A 24433-nucleotide genomic window follows, 5' to 3' on the forward strand; every position below is an offset into this window, starting at 1 on the left:
CCCCCAACCCCCCCAACCCCCCCCCAACCCCCCAACCCCCCCAACCCCCCCCAACCCCCCAACCCCCCCCAACCCCCCCCCACCCCCCAACCCCCCCAACCCCCCCCCCCCAACCCAACCCCCCCAACCCCCCCCCCCCAACCCCCCCCAACCCCCCAACCCATCCCCCCCCTTCCCCCCCCATCCCCCCCCAACCCCCCCCAACCCCCCCCAACCCCCCCCAACCCCCCCCCCAACCCCCCCCCCCCCCAACCCCCCCCAACCCCCCCCCAACCCCCCCCAACCCCCCCAACCCCCCCAACCCCCCCCATCCCCCCCCCCAACCCCCCCCCAACCCCCCCCAACCCCCCCATCCCCCCAACCCCCCCCCCCCCCCAACCCCCCCAACCCCCCCCCATCCCCCCCATCCCCCCCTTCCCCCCAACCCCCCCATCCCCCCCCTCCCCCCCCCCAACCCCCCCCAACCCCCCCCCCTCCCCCCCCAACCCCCCCCTTCCCCCCCCCAACCCCCCCAACCCCCCCCAACCCCCCCCCTTCCCCCCCCCATCCCCCCCTCCATCCCCCCCCCCTTCCCCCCCCTACCCCCCCCTTCCCCCTCCCCCCCTTCCCCCCCCTCCCCTTCCCCCCCCCTTCCCCCCTCCCCCCTTCCCCCCCTTCCCCCCCCCTTCCCCCCCTTCCCCCCCCTTCCCCCCCCTTCCCCCCCCTTCCCCCCCCTTCCCCCCCCTTCCCCCCCCTTCCCCCCCCTCCCCCCCCTTCCCCCCCCTTCCCCCCCCTTCCCCCCCTTCCCCCCCTTTCCCCCCCCCCTTTCCCCCCCTTTCCCCCCCTTTCCCCCCTCCCCTTCCCCCCCCTTTCCCCCCCTTTCCCCCCCTTCCCCCCGCCCTTCCCCCCCCCTTTCCCTCCCCCTTTCCTCCCCCTTTCCCCCCCCCTTTCCACCCCCTTTCCCCCCCCCTTTCCCCCCCCTTTCCCCCCCCTTTCCCCCCCCTTTCCCCCCCTTTCCCCCCCCTTTTCCCCCCCCCTTTCCCCCCCCCTTTCCCCCCCCTTTCCCCCCCCTTTCCACCCCTTTGCCCCCCCCTTTGCCCCCCCTTCCCCCCCTCCCCCCCCTTTCCACCCCCTTCCCCCCCTCCCCCCCCCCTTTCCACCCCTTTGCCCCCCCCTTTCCCCCCCTTCCCCCCCTTCCCCCCCTTCCCCCCCCCTTCCCCCCCCCCTTCCCCCCCTTCCCCCCCTTCCCCCCCCCCTTCCCCCCCCCCTTCCCCCCCCCTTCCCCCCCCCCTTCCCCCCCCCCCTTCCCCCCCCCCCCCCGTCCCCCCCTTTCCCCCCCTTCCCCCCCCCCTTTGCCCCCCCTTTGCCCCCCCTTTCCCCCCCTTTCCCCCCCTTTCTCCCCCCCCCTTCCCCCCCCTTCCCCCCCCCCCCCTTTCCCCCCCCCCGGTCCCCCCCTTTCCCCCCCTTCCCCCCCCCCCCTTTGCCCCCCCTTTCCCCCCCTTCCCTCCCCCTTCCCCCACATACTCATTCTCTCACACACACACACTCCCCTCTCTCTCCCCCACACACACTCCCTTTCTCCCCCCTCTCAGACACGCTCGACTTCTCTCTCTCTCTCTCTCTCTCTCACACACACACTCCCCTTATCCCCCTCTCAGACACACTCCCCTTCTCCCCCACTCACACACACTCTCCTCTCTCTCGCGCACACACACACACTCCCCTTCTCCCCCTCACACACACACACTCCTCTCCCTCTCACACACACACTCTCCTCTCTGAGACACAGACTCTCCTTCTCTCTATCACCAACACACACTCTCCTTCTCTATAACACACATTGCCCTTCTCTTTCTCACAAACACACTCTCCTTCCCTCACACACAAACTCACCTCCTCTCTCTCTCACACACACTCCTCTCTCTCACACACACTTCTTCTCTCTCTCACACACACTCCCCTTCTCCCCTCTCAGACACACTCGCCTTCTCTCTCTCACACACACACTCCCATTCTCCCCCTCTCAGACACACTCGCCTTCTCTCTCTCACACAGATTCTCTCTCATACACACTCTCCTCCTCTCTCTCACACACTCTCCTCCTCTCTCTCGCACACACACTCTCCTCCTCTCTTTCGCACATACACACTCCTCCTTTCTCTCGCGCACACACTCTCCTCTCTCTCTCGCACACACTCTCCTCTCTCTCTCGCGCGCACACACTCTCCTTCTCTGTCAAACACACGCTCTCCTTCTCTCTCACACACAAACTCTCCTTCTCTCTCTCACAGTCACTCCTTCTCTCTTACACTCTCCTTCTCTGTCACACACATTCTCCATCTCTCTCTCTTTCTCTCTCTCTCTCTCACACACTCACACTCCCTTTCTCCCCCTCTCAGACACACTCACCTTCTCTCTCTCTCTCACACCCCCTTCTCCCCCTCACACACACTCTCCTTCTCTCTCACGCACACACACTCTCCTCCTCTCTCTCTCACACACACTCCTCCTCTCTCTCTCACACACACATTCTCCTTCTCTCTCATACACACACACGCGCACCACACTCCCCTTCTCCCCCTCTCAGACACACTCGCCTTCTCTCTCTCTCTCTCACACACACACACACACTCTCCTCTCTGAGACGCACACTCTCCTTCTCTCTATCACCAACACACACTCTCCTCCTCTCTAACACGCACTGTCCTTCTCTTTCTCACAAACACACTCTCCTTCTCTCTCACACAAACTCACCTCCTCTCTCTCACACACACTCCTTCTCTCTCGCACACACTCTCCTCTCTCACACACACACTCTCTCACACACTCCGCTTCTCCCCCTCTCACATACACACTCCTCTCTCTCTCACACACTTCCCTTCTCCCCCTCTCAGACACACTCTCTCCTTCTCCCCCTCTTACACACACTCCCCTTCTCCCGCTCACACACACTCTCCTTCTCTCTCTCTCTCACACACACACTCCTCCACTCTCTCTATCACACATTCTCCTTCTCTCGTACACACACACACACACACTTCCCTACTCCCCCTCTCAGACACACTCTCCTTCTCTCTCTCACACACAGTCTCCTTCTCTCTGTCACACACATTCTCTCCTTCTCTCTCTCTCTTGCACACGCACACACTCCCCTTCTCCCCCTTTCAGACACACTCACCTTCTCTCTATCACACTCTCCTTCTCTCTCACACACACACTCCCTTTCTCCCCTTCTCAGACACAGTCGGCTTCTTTTTTTTTGTTTCTGTTATCTGACATCTGCAGGATTTTTCTTTTGTTATGACCGTCTGTTTTAGTGCCCTATGACAAGTTGGGCATTTTACACCTCATTCTGTTGGACATTACGTCTTGTTCTGTATTTAACTGCTTTGGCTTTGCATCTTTCCATCTGATCATAACCATTTATATGTCTATGAATTCCTGGAGGCCCCATCTCGATCATCTTGTTTAGTTTGTCTTTCTATAAACGATTATCTCATCAGGTACAGTCTTCAACGTATTGTTCATCTGACTGACTTCAACTATGCTTTTAATTCACACAACTAATTGATTTCAAGTCACTCATTTCCTAATTTTAGTGCTGGGCAGCATCGTTCATCACCATTTGTTAAATGATGCTGACGCTTTCCAATGAACGTTAGATTTTTGAAGGGTTCTGCCATAAACTGAACCTCGTGATTTTTGAAAATTAGTAACAATGTGCTTTCTAACTTACTGGCGAAATCGTTGATGACGTCAGATTGAACCTAAATGTAACTTGAAACTTGTCAGTTCATTCAATTTCAATCAAGTTCCCGTTTTTGGCCTGCCACCGCTAAATTTTGCCTGTTGCATTAAGGCTTTCTGACATCTGTAATAAAGACAGAACCATATTTTTATTGATTACAGTTTCTTTTTCCTGAACAATGCTATTAAAAACTCATACTCAGTATTTGGATAAGCAACGTCGATCTATCCTATTTCTATAAAGTTTCTCGCTTGAGGGAAGGTGATGGCAAAGTGACATATTTACTGTACAAATAATCCAGAGACTTTGCCAGAACATCATCTTTTACAGAAATCTGAATTCAGTAATAGTCAGGAATGAAAATGCAGCTCACAATGTTTATCTAGTCGTCATAAGTTACCTCCAGCGTTTTCGAACAGGAAAATGTGTGCCTTTTTATGTATCTGGCCTGTGTGAGACTCCAAATCCACAGCAATCTGGTCGACATGGCAATAGACTGGCTAAGATCCATATGTCTAGAAATTTCAATAAAGGAAGAGAACTGAAAGGCCGCTAGGATTGACTCAGACACAAGAAATGACAATGACAATGTCCGCTGTGTCAGCCTGCACACTGCCACTCAGTAATTTCTAGGAGATGGTTACAAGGTTGAGATTTGCCCTGCAACAACTTGGTCCAATCACAGTAACAAAATATAACTTGCATCATAAGCTAGAACGACACCATCATGACAAAGCAACATCTCCCATCCCCTGAATGGCATCCTGCTCCAAAGTGCAATTTTGCTCATCCTCCTTTGCTCCGCTCCAATGAGTTCCTCGATGAAACCAAAGTTCGAGTTCTTTGAAGATATAGTTTATGCTGTACATAGTGAGGAACTGCAGTTTCCTCAAAAAGTATTTGTCAGGTGTAATATCAAACATTATTGTGAAAAATAGAATCTGGTGTTGGGACAAACATGTTGCATGAATAAGAAACTAGCTGTCACACAGATTCAGAGTATCGAAATACAATTGTCTTTTTCAGGCTGGCAGGATGCCTGTTGTGATGTGTTGTGGCCTCAACTTAACAATTGATCGAAACAATTTGGCGAAAGAGACGTCAAATTGGCTGAAGATACAAAAGAGAGTGGATTTCTAAAAAGATTTAAGGAGCATTCAAAGGGATATAGTAATGCTAAGTAAGCGAGCAAAGTTCTGGCAATTGGAGGACAGTGTAGGAATGTGTGAAGTTACTCATTTTGGAAGAAATCTGAGGAAGAGTTTGATAATACGCATGTTGAGAGATCTGAGATGAAGATAGTTTTGGGTCCAGTGCTTTAATCACAGCAGCTTCAACAAATACTCAGCAAAGCCAACAGCGATGCTGCCTTGGGATGGGACTTGACTGAATGATCAGGAAGGTTGTGCGTGTACATGACATTTCTAAAAGCTCATCTGGAGTAAAAGCTGCAGCTCTGGACCTTCTGCAGAGTCACTAAAGGTAAGCATGCAGGTGCAGGAGGGCGGGATAAAAGGCAATTGGTATGTTGGCGTGCATTGCAAGAGGTTTCAAGTAAAGGAGGTATGTTACTACTGTTATACCGGGCCTTGTTGAGGTTACACCTTGAATACTGTGTGCAGGTTTGGTCTCCTTTTCAGAGGAAGGATGCTCCTCCCACAAGGGATTGCAGCGAAGGTTTACCAGGTTGATTCGGGGTTGGCCGTGCAAGGAGAAATTGACTTGGTTGGTATGGTTTTCATTAGACGTCAGACGAATGAGGGGGGCATCTCACAGACACTTATAAAATTCTAACAGGACTCGACCGGGTAGTTGCATCGAGGACGTTCATGATCGTGGGTATATCCAAAACGATGGGTCACAGTCTCAGGATTCGTGGTGGACCGTTTGGAATGGAGAGGAGGAAAAATGTCTTCACTTTGAGAGTGATGATAAGCCTCTAGAATTCAGTACTACAGCATGTAGTTTGTCGCAAAATGTCGAATGTGTTCAAGACACAGGGAGATATAGCACTTAGGGCAAATGGGATCAATGATTATCAGGAGAAAGTAGACCTGTCCTACCTGCCAATCTCCCTTCCCACCTATTCGCTCAACCCTTCCCACTGATCTATCACCTCCAACCCCACCCCCATTCACCTATTGTAATCTTTGCTACCTTCCCCCACCTTCCTCTCTGACCTATGACCTCCATCCCTCCATTTTCACCTATTGTACTCTTTGCTCCCTTCTCCCCAGCCCCACCCTGCCACCCACTTATCTCACCACCCTGCAGGCTACCTGCCTCCATTCCTAATGAAGGACTTTTACCCGAAACGTCGATCTTCCTGCTCCTCGGATGCTGCCTGACCTGCTGTGCTTTTCCAGCACCACTCTGATCTAAACTCTGGTTTCCAGCATCTGCAGTCCTCACTTTTGCCGAGGATTAGGCTATGAGTCGTGATGAATAGTGGAGCAGCCTCACAGAGCAGAATGTCCTCGTTCCACCTTTCCATGTTTCTATGTAATTGTCAAAACATGTCAGACTGCTGAACCTGAATTAATCCTGAGGTATGCATCGGTCAGATCGAACACTGCAAGTCTCCCAATCCTGATAAAGGGCTTATGCATATTTATCAACAAGTTGTTATGACTGCAGTGATTTTTGTTTACAATAAACCGAATAATTAATATAAAATTTGTTCATGGAGTTGCAGTCATGCTGGATATTTTGTCAAATCAAAGAAGGGCATTGAATTGAAAAAGGACCAGTGTCGAGGTAGTGACAGGTAAACGTTAGAATTAAAATATGCTGAAAGTGTAATTGATTAAATTCAAGTTGGGAAGTAGGAGTGGTTCTAATGAAAAAAAGGTAAATTAATTAGTTGGAAATTATTTTTTTAACAAGCTCGATTTGAATAACAAAAACATAAAGTTTTGAGCCAGTGCTGGGTGGATTTTCATGTTTTCTGAATTGTAAGAGACTTGCAGGCAGTCGTGTTGATTTTGTCTGAGAAGGGGTATAGATTAGATTCGCGAGAGTGTGGAAACCGGCCATTCGGCCAACAAGTCCCCACCAAGAGCAACCCACTCTGACTAATGCACCAAACACTATGGCAATTTAGCATGGCCCATTTTCGTCCCACAGTCCACATATGGCCAATTCACCTGACCTTCACCCATTTGAACTGTGGGAGGAAACCTGACCACGCATAGGAAACCCACGTAGAGACATGCACATGCGATCTCCACACATACAGTCGTCCTAGGCTGGAATCGAACCTAAAGTCCCAGGTGCTGTAAGGCAGCAGTGCTAATCAGTGAGCCACTATTTCATATACAGTAAAGCTCTCTCCCAGCGGTCTGGCCTTCACTTGTTACTTGCAACATCTTGCATTTAATTACCGTGCATGCTAGGGAAGTTAAACAATTGCCATGAGTGCACTTCTGAGTTGTCACTCACAAAAAGAGATTTTTTTCTCTCTTGGAAATTCCATACCTGTATAAATATGGATGATTTTTACTAACTTTAAGTGCACTTGTCAGGGTTTTCCAGAATTTACCGAACTCATACACGCTCATAAAAACAAGACAACCCCAATATAATACTGGTGAAGGAGATTTACTGTGCATTTCTCAAAAGCTGTTGCCCTTCCGGCTGAGTGCTGTGATAATTTTCTTCTTAATCAATGTGCACAGCTTTCATCTCCAAACGACATGTCTTATCATGTAAACAGTTTGCAGGATGTCATTAGTGCTCCATAATATAAATGTATTGAAGAACCTCACCATAGAACATTCCTTCAAGGCTTCGAGTTTTTCTTATAACTGAAGATCTCTCCAATTTGATATTTACATAACTCAAAGTTTAACTCAAAAACGCATGAGGATTTTCAGACTGCCTTCTGATCCAATGAAGAGTGAGCAGATCTGCAAAATTTTTGGGTAGTTATACCACTTTGCAAATCAAATTGCATGTGTTCAAATTTTATAAACTGGTATCTTCATTTATATTTTAATTAGACATAGGAAGTTTAATTCATTTTCTTACCCACTCCTCTGTTTGTCAGACAGCAAACTGTAGGCCAATTGTAATTCTGTGTGGAGAACCTGCAGCCTGTCCAGGTGCATCACTGTTTATATGGTTACTACGGCAATATCAGATCTTCGTGACCTTAGAAACTCGTGATATTATATTAGATTTTGAGTTATCAATTTCCACGTCTATTCCTGTCCTTCACCCCCTCTTTGTACTGTCATTCTATGCATAATCATCGTTGCTCTTCATCTGCCTGTTTGGAGTATTGTCTCCTTCACATTTGGTCGATTTCTGGTCATCTGCTGCCAGAAATGTAAAACATAATTTTCCACGCAAAGAATTCTAACTGCTGTTGTAACAAGCATTAGATTACATTACAGTGTGGAAACAGGCCCTTTGGCCCAACAAGTCCATACCGCCCCGCCGAAGCGCAACCCACCCATACCCATACCCATACCCATACCCATACATTTACCCCTTACCTAACACTTCAGGCAATTTAGCATGGCCAATTTACCTGACCTGCACATCTTTGGAGTGTGGGAGGAAACCCACACAGACACGGGGAGAACGTGCAAACTCCACACAGTCAGTCACTGGAGGCGGGAATTGAACCCGGGTCTCTCGCACTATGAGGCAGCAGTGCTAACCACCGTGCCGCCCACTGAGCATCTCGATTGTTACTGTGTTGCAAAATATCCCTGTATTGTTTGCATTTTGAAACTCATCAAGTTATCAACAATGTGCACTGGAGTTGCTGATCAAGTGAGGCTTTTGTATCTTCATTTGCAGGTATAGTTTATATCTGGATTCATCGTGCCCAGCTTGTTTCCCTTCCTTTCACGAATATTGTCTTCTTTAATTCTTTAACTGCCCAGCGTATCATTGTGGCAAATTGTACCTGAACAGAACGTAAAAGTTGCAGGGGTGAAAATCATAGTGATACAGAGATGGAAAGCTAAAGGAAGTCCATAATTTTATTATTCTCCATGTCCATATTGTGTTGGATATCAATTGTCATGAGTTTTACGATTACCAAAACGGCAATTGCCATTTATTCCAAAGACGATCTTGCAAACACTAAATAAATCGCCACTGAAACTGCAGATTTTCTGAGTTTTTTTAAAAAAAATTCTTTGCTAAACACATGTATATATGAAGTGACGCAGAGCAAGTTCAGAAAAGAGCTGAAAAATCTGTTACAACCAACTTGGAGGTTAATTCTGTGTTTAATTGAAGAAAATTAGATCTAAATATCAAGATTCTTTTTTTTTCAAAACATCAATAAATTTAAATTGTAGAGACATGTCGAACATTGAACAGCCTTCTTCTTTGAGAAGTAAGGAACTGTGATATTTTGATGTATATCTGTATTGCTCTACTCTGTCACATTGTTATTGCTTTCCTCATTATTTCCTAATCGATGAAGTCCTATTCTGTCAAATGAAGTGCACATCACATTCAGAATCAACTGGAAAACATGGTCAACTTCAACATTATTGTTGAAATGTAAGTTGACATCATTCGAATTACTGCAGATATTGATGTAATAAATACCTGATTAACGCAATTAATATTTGTGTGGATACAGTCAATGACCTTCTGGTCACCAATATCTCGTCGTTCATCAGCCTGTAGTTTACAGTATGTACAGGCAACGGAATACATATCAAAAAAAGTTCATTGAGAACATGCATTTGAAGCTTTCTCATTAATTACTCTATACTGGAGGAAATGTTGCTGACATAGCTAATAAATGTCATATTGCACTTCTGATGACTAATCCTCTTCTGCACATTTAAATTTGATGATGTCTGTTGTATCCAATCTCAATCTTAGAATCCCAATGCACATAAAAATTACAATGTTCTAACCATCGCCAATGTGTCTTTTTTTCTGGCATTATGAGGTGTTTCGTTTTTGTTTAGTGCCGTTATGTAAAAATAAAATGACTTGAGCTTTTGACCGACAGGAGAGGTTATCAGAAGCAAAACAATTTTGGAAGTTTTAAAAACATAATCCCAGAAGGATAAGTGTTTTGTTTCCGTGAAAGATGCCAAAAGTTACACACGTTTGAAAGCACCCAACCAAATGTTTTCAGAACAGGCTCCTCCCTGCTGCTATTAAACTTATGGACGGACCATTCATGAGTTCACCCTTGTCTGCACTTTTGTGTGATTGTCGCAGGACATTCTTCATGCATTCTTCATTCTTCATGCTATTCGCCAAACGTTTTATGTAAGTTATGATTTGCGATGTTAGCATTGAGTTCAATAGGGCATTTGTGGGTGGCACGGTAGCACAGTAGCACAGTGGTTAGCACTGCTGCCTCACAGCGCCAGAGACCCGGGTTCATTTCCCGTAGGTGACTGTCTGTGTGGCGTTTGCACATTCTCCCTCCGTCTGCGTGTGTCTGCTCCGGTTTCCTCCCACAGTCCAAGTTTGTGCAGTTCAGGTGAACGACCATGCTAAATTGCCCGTAGTGTTCGGTAAAGGGGTAAATGTAGGGGAATGGGTGGGTTGCGGGTCGGTGTGCACTTGTTGGGCCGAAGGGCCTGTTTCTACACTGTAAGTAATCTAATCTAATACTAATATCTTGGTAAAGGTGGAGAAGTCTTCGGGATCGGATATAATGGGGATGGTATATATCACTATCGAGGAAGTATTAGAAGGTTATTGAAAGAAAGAAGGAAATTGCAATAGTGCAAACGTATCACCCTCTTAGAGGAGTTCAAACATTCACTTTCTGAGATAGTAAGAATTCATGTTGAAGAACAGGAAGTTAAAAATGCAAGAATAGCAGCTGAAATGGCTGATAATTATGAGTTAGTTCATTCATCCGATATGAATTTCGAACCGTGAGGGATAGAACTTGGCGAAAAGATGTGGTAAGTGAAATGTAGATCACATCAGAAACAATTCACAAAGCTTACCAAAGGGTATAAAGGAAATCCATGACGGAGAAATAGCAGCCACATTACTTAGAGAAATAAAATAGGCCACATGAAGCCATAGTGTTCGTACATTTTTTTAAAAATCGCTTGGATGACGTCAGTAGGAAAACAGGATAAGCCAAGTGAATTTTAATAAAGTATAAAGGATAGCACAGTGGAGGCTAAAAAGCTGCACCAGAACGTATAACCTGGTCGGAGGTTGGTTGAGAAGGAAATGCCAGAACTTCTTTAAGTAATTAGTTGAGAAGGTAAGGTTTGCTCGCAAAGGTCAGGAGCAGAAGGCCTGTTAAAGAAGTTACATCAATCTTTGATGTGGAGAGATGACAAGATATGTAACTCAGAAGTATTATTTCCAGATACTATGTATGGTGAGACGAGAGCTGCTTAATTATGTGGAGTGAGTTTGAGCATCCAGTGAAAATTGGAGAAGCGTTGGTAGGAGTAATGGAGAAACTTTCATAAGACCATAAGAGATAGGAAAAGAAATTAGACGATTCAGCCAATGGAGTCTACTCTGCCATTCAATCATGGCTGGTAAGTTTCTAAACCCCAGTCTCCCGCTTTCTCATCATAACACTTATCCCCTTGCTACTCAGGACCCCCTCTGTCTCTTAAATATATCTAATGACCTGGCCGCCACAGACGTCTGTGGCAATGAGTTCCAAGGATTCGCCACTCGCTGGTTGAAGAAGTTTATCCTTATCTATGTTCGAAAAGGTCCGCCCTGTACTCGAACGCTATGCCCTCTGGTCCTCGTCTCTACTACCAATGGAAATACCTTACCAACATCTACTCTGTCCAGGGCATTCAGCTTTCTGTGTGTTTAAATTATTTCACAATCCCTCAAAATCCTCTTAAACTCCATCATGACGAGACTCAAGAGTTCTCAAACGTGCTTGGGATGTTAAGCTGCTCATTCCTGAGACCATTCTCGTGAACATCCTCGGCTCCAGGAATACAATTTGTCATTGGTAACGACTTAGCAGGATGACACGAAGGAGTGCTACCTACTGTGGTTGAAAAGACAGTCAAGAATCAGACAACTGATGCATTACCGGAAGTGTAGCCTGGGATTCGTTTTTCCTGACTGTATGATAACAAGATCACAAGGCCACCAGCTGAAACAGGAAGAAAAATCAAAGAATACAGATAAGGAAGTGGAAGGAGTATTACGAGAGACCATGTTTTGATAGAATGGATAAATAAAATAAGAAAGGGTGGAGGACAAAGCGGATATTTTTACTGTCAAGAAGTCTGATTTACAACAGAAAGATGGTGAAGTGAACCAATTGTTTCAAAAAGCGTACAGAAAATAAGAATCTCCATGTAATACTAAATGTGACTGTCTTAACTATTATGTCTTGATGAGGAAATTGAGACAATTACATATTCAGGTGTATGAGAAATGGACAAGTTGTATTATCAGTGTGGTATAAAAAGAGTGCATTGTTGATATCACATGATTAACCAGTAGCAGGTCCTGAGGGGTATGAAAAACTTAAGACAAAATACAAAAACATTTTTACTTGCCAGGACTGCATCAGTGTAGCTTGCCAGACATGCTTCACATATCAGGTAATTGGAAAACGTCAGGCAGTATTCAATCAGAATAAAAAATCCATTCATGCATCTGGGGAGCCTTTTATAAGGACCTTAATTGATTGCTTCGGACCCCGACCTAAAACAAAAAAAAAGAAATGAATTCAGTATTTGTTAACAATATTGCGTGTGTCCACTGGATTTCCAGAAGCGACGCCTTCATGCGGTATCACAGCTAAAATAATTGTTGAGGAGTTGCTCAAATTTCTCACTAGATACGGACGACCCACGGAGATATAATCACATCAAGTTTCAAATTTTACGGCATATTATTCAGGGAAGTTATGGATAACTCAGAAATTTTTAAAAAAATCAAATCCACTGTGTATCATCCATAATGTTCCAAATATTAGTAAACCTTTAAAAGCGTGGTTCAGTGGACTTTGCCAAATCGAAAAATGATTGAGTGACATGATCTATTTGATCAGGGCTACAGAAAGAAATAAATCTCACAGAATGTGTCGTGTGAATATGCTCATATGGTATTTTGATTGGGAATGTAAGCAAAACGGAAGATTACTGATTAAAACATGGAGTGAAGAATCATGTTCAGAGGATTCTAAATTGGACACTCATCAAATTAAATTGGACAATGAGGAAATTGTCAATAATTGGGATAGATTATTGAGTTATCTTGCAGAGAAAGATCAAAATGACGTGGAAGGTTGCCACTATCACTTGTGTACTTACGTGGGAATGATCTGGGATGCATAAAGTCCAAATAAGAAATGTTGTTTGAATTATGCAAAATACCTGTATTGGAAATGCTTTAGGAATTGACAACCACGTGATGAAGGAGCGTCGCTCTGAAATTAGTGCTTCCAAATAACACTGTTGGTCGACAAGCTAGTGTTGTTTGATTTTTAACTTTGTCCATCCCAGTCCAACACCAGCACCTCCAAGTCATGGGAAATGCTGTTCGAATTTCCTTATTGTCTGAAACCTCGAAAGTTGGCACAGGGTTCAAAAAAAGATTGAATGCATGCTCCAAGACAACACACTTGAAGTGTTTTGGAGCGAATGGAACTCCCTGTTGTAATGGTGCCGAAATCATTGGCATCTAATGGTACTTATTGATCATCACATAGTCAATGCGGTTACAAGGTATGACTCATCTGATTGTATGTTTGGAAGACTGTATTGAAAATGTGGTACAAGCAACTTGCATTTCTACGTTTGACATACTCAGAGGGTACAAGTAGGTACTTCTATCGAAAATAGCAGAGACAATTTGCCCGTTTGGAACACAAAATGGACTGTTTTAATTTAAGGTTTAGCCATTTGGTATTAATAATGCACCAGGATCAGTTTGAAGATGAACCAATGAAATCATTCCTGGATCACCTCATTCCTGGATCACCTCATTCCTGGATTACCCCATTGCATAGTATACATATTGCCGAACTGGTAATTTTTCGACTCAAATGGAAAGAACATTTGCAGTACTTACGGAATTAATCAATTGGCTTCAGGAGGTGAGCTCGGTGATCGAGCTCTCTAAGAGTGAATTTATGGAAGGTTAAGCCACATTCTTGGGCCATGGTATTGGGCATGGATAGATGGCCTCATGGAACGTGAAAACAGAGGTTATTATGGAGTTTCTCATAATATCAATAAAGTGTACAGGGCTACTTTTTTGGGGGATTGAATGGGTTTGATCAGAAAATTGTACTGACCGTATGGTGGTTGATCCACTAACTGTCATCTTGAAGAAGTGCAGGAAATTTAAGAGGTGAGCAAATGGTCAGAAGTCATATCACAGCTGCAAAGCTGTGTTCGCAACCTCCCCAGTGTTGGGTACTCCTAATTATGCAAAGCCATTTAAGGTGGCTATTGATGCGGGTGATGTGGGTATCAGCGCTGTACTCTTACAAGAAGACGGAAAAATCTATCATTTATTTCCCAAGGAAATTAAACATTTGTCAACAGATATATTCCACAATTGAAAAGAAACCCTTGGGCTTGGTGTTGGCTTTACAATATTTCATAACTTATATTGCAAGTAATGCATCCGAGATAATTTTATATGCTCATCATAACCCATTAAAACCTTTGGAGAAATTTAAGGACAAAATTTCAGTCTGTTCAATTAGACTTTATTACTGACGGCATTCAGTTTATAAGATACACCTTGCAGGACACGAAAATGGTACTGCAGGTGTGTTGTCGTGAAAGTTGGAGGTGTTTGGTGGCAGGAGTAAACATACTGAAGTGTAATGTGATAGTGAATGTTTGCATGCTTGGAAACAATGTAACATCGATGCATTTTAGTGTATTAATACACTAATGCTGAGTGGCTTTGAAATGAAGCCATCTTTGTATATTGGTGGTTCATTTCTGTCACTCCAAAAAGTCATTTTATGCTTGGAGTTTTCGAAGATAGGTGTTAAAGATAGAAGTGCAGCAGAGTCTTGATTTTTAGAGGCCTTTGTTATTTAAAAAAAACACAGTTTAACAATGGAAGGGACTATCTAGTTCTCCCAGTTCAGGCGTTCTCATTTGTTTTTCACCTGCAGTAGGCAAGGATGTGCGATTCCAGAGGAGTGTTTTTTACTTTTTTTTTTCTTTTCATCATGGAAACATGCCCTTCGGCCAAAATTGTTCCATGCTGACATGGTGCCCAATCAGTATTGGAACAGTTAATTTCTAATAGATATTGTATCGGATTAGTTAAGTTTTCCAATAGTTAAGTCATTCTAAATTCTACTTTTTTTTTGTTTGACGATTTTTTTCCTGTTTTCGGTAGTTTACATTCGTATTTTAAGCTCCTTCTGTTTCCCAGTTTCTTTGTTCACCTTCATACTATACTAAGTTCAAACCAATCGTTGGTTTACCACTACATCTGACAACCTTAGATGGTGCTTTGTTTTTAACGTAACTTTATATCTTATTGATAATATCTTAAACCTTATTTGTTGAACATAGGTATTGGCAGGATTTTGAACACTGATGGAAACTGTATTTACTGTAAACCGTGTATTAATTCGTATCTCTAGAGTATGGAAACAGGCCATTTGGCCCGAGACGTCCACACCAGTCTCCCACACAGGTTAGTTGCCCGACCCGATTACTTGAGTTATCCCCTGATGAATGCACCTTACCTACAGGTCCCTGAACACTGGCCAATTTAACAGGGCAAATTCCGCTAATGTGCACATTTTTGGACAGTGGGAGGAAACAGGAGCACCTGCAGAACTCCACGCAGGCACAGCAACAATCTGCAAACTCCACACAAACAATCAACCATGGCTGGAATCGAACCCGCGCTCCTTGGGCTGTGAGCCAGCAGTGCTAATCATCTAGTTACCGGACTGCCACTTGAAAGACCATTCATAGCATAGGTACTGCATTATACTCTGACATAATTGTAAGCGACTGAGTGAGTGGAGTGTGCACATTCTCCCCGTGTCTGCGTGGGTTTCCTCTTGGTGCTCCGGTTTCCTCCCACAGTCCAAAAATGTGCAGGTCAGGGTGAATTGATCACTCACATTCAGATCATTTATGTAAATAGCAAATAGAAGCTGGCCATGGCTAGGTGACATCAAAAATAGCAGTCACTCTTATTCACTTTCCGAACACAAGAGATAGCATTTTAATTTTTTGCCAATTCCACACTGCACACTTTAAATTCAAATCCATTGGCTTCGAAGAGGTAAATGAACAATAATCATAACAGCGGATTTCAGAAATACCAATAACGGACAGGAGACCTCTTTGGATTTTCCCTCCTTAATCCATGGAAGGAGGATTCACATTCATGAGAATGATGCACTGCAACGATAGCTGACTTTGTCTTGTCTCTGTAATGCCTCTGCAATTCCAGCACTTGCTGCTGCAACTTATTATTTGCATTGACGTGGTTTGACGGTCTGATCTCTTTACCCCGAAAACTCACATTCATGTGACATTCGATTCACTCCGAAGGTGATCTCAGCTGGAGCAGGAATTGAACCCGTGCTGTTGATGTCCCTCTAAATCACATACCAGCCGTCCATCCAGGAGTTCCAAGTTGGAGAAGGGGACTTCTTTATTTCATTTATTCATCAGACGCGGGCATCCTTGGATGAATTCAGTATGTATTGTACCGTCACACAATTGCCTCCTTGAAAAGGTGTTAGCGAGCTGACCTGTTTCAAACCTGGAGTCAGGGTAGTGTAGGGACAATCACACAGTGTTGCTGGGAAAGGAGTTCCAGGATTTTGACTCAGAGATATTGAAGGAGTGGAAAATATATTGCCAAGTCAGGCTGGGGAGTTTATGCAGGGGGTGGTATTCACATGTATCTGCTGTTCTTGTCTTTCTGAATGCAAGTGGCTGGAGGTTAGGAAGATGCTTTCTCAGGGACCGTGGTGAGCTGCTGTAGTGTACCTTGAGGTGGTACTCGCCTTTGCAATTGAAACTCTGTCATGGAAGATGTGGATGTTTATGCATATAGTGCCAATCAAGTGGGGGGTGCTTTTGCCCTGCATGATTTGGAAACTCCTGATTGTTGTAAGATCTACCCAGTCGAAGGGAAGTGGGGACTGTGCTACCACATTCCCGATTTGTGTATTTTCGATGGTGGACCGGCTTTAGGGAGTGAATAGAGGAGTTAGTCGCTTCAAGATTCTCACCCTCTGAGCGTATCTTATAACCACCTTCTCCATGTAATGGTAACATCATTGCATGCCAAAGGTGGTAATTAGATTGTCTCATATTGGAGATGGTCGTAGCTAGGTATTACTTGCGTGTTACTTTTCACTCGTCAGATCTTGTTGCATTTGAACATGGTGTGCTTCAGGAGTTGTGGATTTTGTTAAAAACTGGTTAATCTTTGAACATACGATTAAGGCAAGGTCATTGATGAAGCAGCTGGGATATAGGACACAACTCTGATGAACTCTAGCCGAAATGTTCTGAAGCTGAGATGACTAACATGCAATACACACAACAGCTCAATGCCACTTGTCTTTCCAGATGGAGATGTTCACGGGTTTGGAAGATTCTGTCGAAGTAACCCTATGATTTTTTTTGTAGTACTTTTTATAAGTGATACTCACTGCTGCTACTGAACACTGGTTGTGCAGTGAGCGAATATTTTTCAATGAGGTGCCAATAAAAAGGATTACTTTGTCTTGGATGGTGTCAATTAGTTTAATATCATTGTACCAAATCCTATCGAGGGCAAGTGCGAAATGTTTCATCACAATCCTGGCTTGTGCCTTGTGAACAGGATTTGGGGAGTCAGGAGGAGGATTCATCACCCCAGTATTCCCAGCCTCTGACGAGCTCTTGTAGGCAATGTGTTTGCGAAGTGAGTCCAGTTGAGCTTCTGAAGAATCGAAGCCCTAGTTTGTTAATAGTTGATGATTTGTTGATGGTAAAATCATCGAATGTCAAGATGGCAGTAGTTAGGTTGTCTCTAATGGGAGATGGTCATTGTGTGATGTGAATGTTACTTGTCACTTGTCAGCCCACGCCTGAATATTGTCCAGATCCTGTTGCATTTGAACGTAGACTGCTTTAGTATCTGAAGAGTAAAGAATGCTTATGAACTTTGCACAATCATCAGGGAACATTCTCAGTTCTGACCTTATCGTGAAGGGAAGGTCATTCATAAAACGGCGGCACGGTGGCACAGTGGTTAGCACTGCTGCCTCACAGCGCCAGAGACCCGGGTTCAATTCCCACCTCAGGCGACTGAATGTGTGGAGTTTGCACATTCTCCCCGTGTCTGCGTGAGTTTGCTCCGGTTTCCTCCCACAGTCCAAAAATGTGCAGGTCAGGTGAATTGGCCGTGCTAAATTGCCCGTAGTGTTAGGTAAGGGGTAAATGTAGGGGTATGGGTGAGTTGCGGGTCGGTTTGGACTTGTTGGGCCGAAGGGCCTGTTTCCACACTGTAAGTAATCTAAAAAAAACAGCTGAAGATGGTTGGCTCAATAAGCTATCCTGAGGCACTCATGAAGAGATGCTTTTGAGCTGATGCAACTGATCTCCAAAGGCAATGACCATCTTCGTTTGTGCCAGATATGTATCCAAACACCTCAGTGCTTACCCCAAATGACGAGTGATTCCAGTTTTGTGAGTGCTCTTCGATGCTACACTCAGTTCAAGATGGCCTTGATGTTAAGGGCTGTCACACTAACTTTACTCTGGAATTCAATTATATTATTCATGTTTGTACTGAGGCTGTAGAGTCATGAAGTCATGAAGTCAGTGGCCCTCTTCTGGTTCAGACCGCTCGTCATTCAGCATGTTATTGCTGAGCAGATGCTTCCTGTGCCACTATTGATGACACCCTCCATCTGTCTATTGGTTATTGAGAGCTGACTGATGGTGCAGTCGTTGACTGGGTTAGATTTGCCCTTCGTTTTGCATACAGGACATACCTGAGCGATTTTTCAGTTTATTGGCAAAATGCTAATTTTGCAACTACATTGAAGGTGTTTAGCTTGGGAAACAGCCTGTTATCGTGCACAGGTCTTCAGTCCTATTGCTGGAATCTGGTCAGGTCGCAGAGGATTTTCCGTAATTGCTGTCGCCACCCATTTGTTGATATCACCAATCGAATTGGCTGAAGACCAGTATCTGTAATGCTGAGGAAATCTGGAGGTGGCAGAGGGGGATCATTCACTCAGAGTTTCTGGCTGAAAATTGCTGTGAATGCTTCAGCCTTATGTTTTGCTCTGATATGCTTGGTTATTACAATCATTGCGGATGGTGATATCTGTAGAACCTTGCCCTCCAGTGAGTTAGTTCATTGTGCATAACCAGTCACGACTGGATGCGGCAGAACTTAGATTTGATCTGTTTGTTGGGAGATAGCTTACCTCTGTCTATCACTTGCTGTTTACCCCTGCTGTGTGGTAGCATCACCAGGTTCATGCCTCTTTTCAGTTATGCGTAGATGCTCCTGGCACGCATTCCTTCACGCTCCAGCGAATCAGGTTGGTTGATTTAGTACGCCACACAACACGATGGAGGTTATTCTCAATGAGAAGTCAAGCTTTTTTTCTCCACAAGGCCTTTGTGTTTCATACTATTTCTATTACTGTCATGGACAGAAACATCTGTAGCGGGCAGATTGGTAATGATGATGTCAAGTACGTTTCTCTCCCTTGTTTGTTCTCTCACCACCTGCCATAGACCTCGAAGGTATTTTCTTTGTGGCCCAAACCGCTCGATCAGTAGTGCTGCTGCCGAGCCATTCATGATGGTAGATATTGAACCACCCCCCCGCCATCCAGAGTACTTTTTGCACTCTTTTCAAACTCAGAGCTTCCAGCAAGTGCTGTTCAATGTGAAGGACCAATCGTTCATCAGCCGAGAGAAATTGAACATTAGAGCAGCAGGACCTCTTCATGCTGATATTTACCCTGAAGCCATGGGGCATCCTAGGGTCCAGAATCAATCTTGAAAACTCCCTCCAGACACTATACCACTGTGCCCCAACATTTGCTTGGCCTGTCCTTCTGTTGGGGCAGGACATATTCAGGAAAGTCGATGGGACAGTGCCTGTTCTGCATGACACCCAAAGAGTTTATCAGGTCATCGCTGATTCTGGTTTCAAAGCAAATTGTTCTTATATTCTACAAGCTCAAGTGGCTTCCTACATAGAATTTCATGATTAAAAAACAAATAGAATTCTTTGAAGAGGTGACAAAGATACGAGGGAATAGCTGTAGAGGTCAAAAACATGGATTTCAGTAAGGTGTTTGAGAAGTTTCCCCATGATAGGCTATGTAAGAAGGTGAAGTCGCATGGAGTCCAGGGTGTTCGATCTATATGGACAGAGAACTGGTTGTGCAACAGGGGACAGAGAGTAGTAGTGAAGGGAACTTCTCAAAATGGAGACCTGTGACCAGTGATGTTCCACAGGGGAACACTGTCGTTTGTGATATACATAAATGATTTGGAAGAAGGTGTAGATTGCTTCGTTACCAAGTTTGCAGATGCCATTAAGATTGGTGAAGCAGCAGATAGTGAAGGGAACTGTCAGAGAATACAGCAGAATATTGATAGATTGGAGAGTTGGGCAGAGAAATGGCAGGTGATGCATTTTGCAAGATGCAATTCCAGAGTGAAAGATACAGGAAATGGAATCGACCTGGGGAAAATTTATGTACAGAGATATCTGCGTGATTTGTTCCCTGGAGGTGGCAACGCAGGTCAGCAGAGTGGTCAAGAAGACTTACAGCAGGCTTTCCTTCAGTAGACTGGGTATTGTGTACAAGGGTTGGCAGGTCATGTTACAGTTGTGTAAAAGTTTGTTTCTGCCACTGCATGCACTTTTTGTCGCCACATTACTAAAATGATGTGAATGCATTGGAGAGGATGCAGAGGATGTTCACCAGGATGTTGCCTAATACGGAAGGTGTTAGCTCTGATGAAATTTTGAGATTAGGATTATTTTCATTGGAAAGAAGGACGTTGAGGCGGAACCTGATGAAGGCCTACAATATCAGGATAGGTGTAGACAGCAAAATACTTTATCCCAGAGTGGGGGACTCAATTAAGAGCAGTCATGATTTCAAAGTGAGAGGTGGAAAGTTTAGGAGAGATATGTGTTGAAAATGCTTCGTGTAGAGAGTGCTGGGTGCCTGGAATGTGTTGCCAGTGGAGGTGGTAGGGGCGGGTATGATGGTGGTATTTACTAGATTACTTACAGTGTGGAAACAGGCCCTTCGGCCCAACGAGTCCACACCAACCCGCTGAAGCGCAGCCCACTCAGACCCATCACCCTACATTTACCCCTTCACCTCACATTATGGCCAATTTAGCATGGCTAATTCACCTAACCTGCACATTTTTGGATTGTTGGGGGGGAAACCGGAGCACCCGAAGGAAACCCACGCAGACCCGGGGAGAATGTGCAAACTCCACACAGCCTGAGGTGGGAATTGAACCCGGCATTCTGGCCCTGTGAGGCAGCAGTGCGATCCACTGTGCCACCGTGCCGCCCAAATGTCTAGCCGATACATGGATGGACAGGGAGCCAAGGGACTCAGGTCTTTCAAAAATAGAAAACATGGTTTGGCACAGACCTGGAGGACCTAAGGATTTGTTCCTGTGCTGTGATATTTTTGTTCTTTGTTCTTTAGCTTTGAACGACAGCAAAATCGAATTCCAACGTAAGGAAATGGTTGAAGCAGGCACATTAACAACATGCAAAATATATGTCGAGAAATGCTTGGATAGGAAGGGATGAGAAGGGTATGGGCCAAGTGCAGGGAAATGTTGTTAGATTAGATGGGTAGGCATGGACCCAGTTGAGACAAACGGCCAGCCTCCGTTCTGTATGACCCTATGACTCTACGACACATATTTCAGACACATACCTCTTTCCACACTAACCTCCTTTCCCTTTCAATTGGTTTCTTCTTCACACATGAGCCTTCGATTCAGCAAAAATAATTCTCAACATGTCAAGTGCCTCTGAAAATCAATGTACAGGACATCCATTCAGTCTGCCCTCATTTATGGGCGGCACGGTGGCACAGTGGTTAGCACTGCTGCCTCACAGCGCCAGAGACCCGGGTTCAATTCCCGCCTCAGGCGACTGACTGTGTGGAGTTTGCACGTTCTCCCCGTGTCTGCGTGGGTTTCCTCCGGGTGCTCCGGTTTCCTCCCACAATCCAAAGATGTGCAGGTCAGGTGAATTGGCCATGCTGAATTGCCCGTAGTGTTAGGTAAGGGGTAGATGTAGGGGTATGGGTGGGTTGCGCTTCGGCGGGGCGGTGTGGACTTGTTGGGCCGAAGGGCCTGTTTCCACACTGTAAGTAATCTAATCTAATCATCCACTGTCCCTGCGATCTCCTCAATGCACTCGACAAAATTAGATAAAAGTGGCGCCCCGTTTCAAAACCATGGCGACTCTGCCATGATGACCATGGGTTCGCAAATGCAGTGTTAGAACAGCTTTAGTCATAATTCCCAACAAGTCCCTTTGACACATGTGGCCTGTAGTTTTCTATTTTCCATCGAACTCGCTTTTGAGGAAATTATTTGTTGTCTCCCCCATATGTAGGACCTGGGTCTGAAGTGAAAAAATGTTGGAAAATTTGAAGCAAAGCATCAACTCTCTTCCTTGAAGGCCCCAGGCATCAATTAAAGGTCGATCCCCGCGTCCACAGAATAATTTCCTGTGGCTTCAGTTACCTGAGCATTACCATATCCCAAACATATTATAGGGAATCAAGGGCCAGAAGGCTGCTTGGAAGATACATTTCCTCTTGAAAGTAATGGTTTCCCTCCCATCCACGGTTTCAGGCTTGTCAGGTCCTGGAACGTATCACCCGCGGGTATGATGGGAATAATGGAATTTGATGGATGGTGAGCAATCTGCGATGCTCCCATTTAGCCATCACTTTTGATTAAGCACATATCATGCTTGAGTTGATTGCAAATCTTTCATTTGCATTTATGTACATCTTTGAGGATAGCAATATTTTGTGGAGCCTTCTCCCCCATGTGAGTTGGATTGACCCCAGCATTCATAGCTGCCAGCAAAGGCGTGATTCTATTGATTGATAGTAGAACCATTTTGGTCAGTCACAGACTCGTTTTGGTGTCCGCCACATAAAGAGCTCGACGTTGTAAGTCCAGTGCTTGCTCTTTTTCACAGTGTGTCTCCTGACATATCCCCCTGCACTCCACCACAAACCAGAGCATAAACAGTCCCTGCTTTTCGGTAATAATATAATTGATAACGTATATATGTGTGCAAACCTTCTCATTGCAAGCAGTTCTGTAGTATGTTTACCATCTCATTGATGGCAATATTTGAGCTGATAAGACAATCATACAGTGTAAAAGAGACCAATTGGTAATGCCAAAACTGCTCTAAATCTGCATTAGTCCCATTTTCCTGCATTGGGCCCAAAACGTTGACCATTTCAATTGGTCACATAATTATTCTCTAAAAATGAGCCACACAACTACCCTTCCAGATAGTGTATTCCACATCCTCAACAACATCTGGGTGAAAACGCATTTCCTGCAAATCCCCCCAAAACATTGACCTTTCACTTTAAGATGATGCCACATTTCTCAAAACAATTCAACTAAGGGGAACAGCTCTTTCCTACCAATCATCTATATTCCACATTATCATAGAATTTAACGTCGTAGAAGGAGACCCTTCAACCTTTCCATCTGTACCGGTTCTGGAAAGCCCAACCCAGCGAGGTCCAAACTCCTGTGTTCTTTTTTTTCTCGAAATCCCTCTAAATTCATCCCTTTCAGGTATATATCGAGCTCTCCTTTCAAACAGAATGGGGGAACAGCAACTAATGTATTCAAATGAGAGCGAGACAGCAAACTAAAAGCTACAAGCCACAACTGTCAAAAGTTCATATTTAGTTATGAACTTTGACTAAATACATTAGAACAGGTCGCTCACATGAGTTCAAAGTCAGAGGGGCAGAGTCGCCATAGTTTTGTGAAAGGGACATCACTTTTCCTTCGCATAAAAGGAATTGTTTCATGAGGTCACACGGGCAATGGATGTAGAGGGTCTTAGTAGATGTACCGTACTTTGATTCTCGCCGCACTGCCAGGCAGTACATTCCAAATTGGAGCATCTCTATAAGTAAATATATTTGTCCTCCTCTCTGTGCTAGCTGACATTCTAAGTACTGACATACCATGTAGTGGAAGCAGAATATCTTTCTTTAGTCTGTCAAAATTGGTCACAATATTGAATATCTCAATGACGTCACTTTTTAATCGTCTCTGCTTCAAAGATGACGAGCTTATTTTTTTCAATATTTCCTGAGATCCACAATCTCTCATTCCCGATATAATTCTAGTAAACCTTTGATGAACTCCCTCCTGTGTTTCGATATCCTTCCTTAAATGAATGCCCTACATTCAACACAATATTCCAAATATGGCCTCACGAATGATTTATAGAAGAGTCGGCCCTCTTCATTGCTTTTAGATTCGATATCTGCATTCATAAATCCAAGAATAATATGAGCCTAACAATGTTTCACTTCGCCTGTCTACTTTCAGAGAAACTTTTGGCACTGTTTCAAAAGATGTCTCAAAGTCTAATATACAACAGTGACAGTGCGACCCTCATCCACTGCCTAGGTCAACTCGTCAAAGAAATGCATGAAATTAATCAGCATAAATTTTCCTTGACAAAGCTATG

General features: G+C 44.8%; 1 pseudogene; it reads right to left on the bottom strand.

Annotated features, from left to right (window-relative positions):
* LOC140459574 (protein unc-93 homolog B1-like) overlaps nucleotides 1-24069 on the bottom strand; it is a 35381-nt pseudogene extending 11312 nt beyond the window's left edge.
* Nucleotides 24070-24433: the final 364 nt, after the last annotated feature.

Source organism: Chiloscyllium punctatum, chromosome 35, assembly GCF_047496795.1.
Source record: "Chiloscyllium punctatum isolate Juve2018m chromosome 35, sChiPun1.3, whole genome shotgun sequence".
Taxonomy (NCBI): domain Eukaryota; kingdom Metazoa; phylum Chordata; class Chondrichthyes; order Orectolobiformes; family Hemiscylliidae; genus Chiloscyllium; species Chiloscyllium punctatum.